Source organism: Stegastes partitus, unplaced genomic scaffold (assembly GCF_000690725.1).
Source record: "Stegastes partitus isolate 25-593 unplaced genomic scaffold, Stegastes_partitus-1.0.2 Scaffold2174, whole genome shotgun sequence".
NCBI lineage: Eukaryota > Metazoa > Chordata > Actinopteri > Pomacentridae > Stegastes > Stegastes partitus.
This window is the reverse complement of record NW_007579905.1, coordinates 1-2,049: the sequence shown is the minus strand read 5'-3', so window position 1 is coordinate 2,049 and position 2,049 is coordinate 1.

Genomic DNA, 2,049 nt, shown 5'->3' with positions numbered 1-2,049 from the left:
CACACACGCACCACACACACGCACCACACACACGCACCACACACACAGAGAAAATTCAGCACTGCGTACTGCCAAAGTCCTTAAGCCTCATCGAAGATTTGATACAATCAATAGGAAAATATAGACAAAGTAATATTTAATTTGAAATGGCATCAATTTTTTTTTTTTACTACCCACACATCAGATTTTTAATTGTACTGTAGCTGTTGTGTATATTTTTGGTAAAATCCCCCAATAGTGTGGAGAAAAAATTCTGAAGCTTCACTTCCCCTCACTTCACTAAAATATATTTCATTTTTAACAGTTTCAACAAAGTTGAACAACAGAATGGGCAGTGGTAGCTTTGGGAGCATGTGGTCCATCTGTTCAACATGGATCTCCCTTGTTGAACTGGTATGTGTACCTTCCAAAAAAGAGAGGACAGTTTTTAAGAACATTTTGCACACGTAAATAAACATTAATCAGACCTATGTCTCAATATTAGAAAACAATGTCATAATGAAAAGACTAACTATGAAAACATCACTGTGGAGGAAACGGCAGTTTCACTGCTTAACCTTTTTCACAGCAGACATTTGGACTCGCCTCAGAGAACTGAGGTCCATAAAGGTTCATAGTAAACTATGACAGAGAACCAGCTGCACAACAGCAGCAGCTCTACAAAGAGGAATGCAGCATTAATACACCTCTGCTTTCTCTAGTGGGATAAGTTAAAGAGCCTGTTACATAATTAACATTATGAAAACTGTAAAACAATCAGTATTAAACAAGCATTCACACTGAAGGTTCATGCTGCTTAATGTAGTTGGCAGATAGCAGCTATCATTAGCTAAAACATGAATGTTTGCTGTGCCTAATGACAAGCTCGAACATAGTTTGTTTCTCAGTTTAGCAAGTTATCAATAGCTTTGCTGCGCAAATGAAGACATCAGAAATCTTTATAACATTTCAGTGCCTGTAGCTTTAAATGTTGCTGAGCTGCTGCTGTCCACACCCCCTTCAGGAAGAAGACTCTCTCTGCATCTGTCAGTTTATCTGTATGGAGGTCGAGATAGGTGTGAATGAGTGTGGTAGACCAGGACTTTGTATTGCTGCACGTGGAGAACATGTAAATTCCACGCCCAAAGATCCCGGGTGTCCTCACCGGGACGCGAACCAGCAACCTTCTGCGAGGCGACGGTGCTAACCACCCGAGCCACCTTGCAGCCCAAGAAAAAAAAATGCATTTCAATTTTTAAAAAAGAATCAAGACCAATCAAGACCACCAGTAAAATGAAATAGGTGGGGATACAATTTTAGATGTTGGTGAGATTATTTAAATTTTCTGTTTCTTTTAATCATAAGAATATCTTTCAAGATCCAATCCAAAGCCTCAAGACCACCTTGGTCGCGATTCCCATAAATAATTTCTTTTTTCCTTTTTGAGTAGATTTTTCTGCTCATTCAACTTTATAGTGTTTTGTGTGTGTGTGTACTGTTATCTAAAGTATTGCTGTAATTAAAGTGAACCTGGTTGATAAGGTTCAGAGTAGAAACAACGACTGCAGCTGAATATTAAGAAAAATTATGTCCTTACTTTTCAACATTTCTCCTTGAACTGGATGGAAAATGTCATGAGATGAAAGAAAGAAGTGAAGGAGAATTGATGAAGACCCACCAAACACAGGAAAGCACAGCTACAATACCAAGAGAATCCAGCTGCATTCACACTAGTCCCACAGAGCCAGACTTCTCATCTGGCCTGGGAACGCTTTGGGAACCTCTGGATGAACTGGAAAGCTTTGCTTGGGAGAGGAACATCTGGAATGACCTGCTTCACCTGCTGTCTCTGAGACCCGACCCTGGACAAGTGGAAGAAAATGGATGAATGGAAGACTCAACACCACTGATCAATGTTTTGACTGTGTGACAGTTCATGTGCTGAAATGTAAAACATGCAAAAAATGGTTTTCAGTTCTGATCAATCCTGTCTCTGTTGTCGCTGCTGTAAGTGTGTGAATGTGTGCAGCTGTTGCTTTTCAGACACTAATATTGATTATGTTGCTGCCT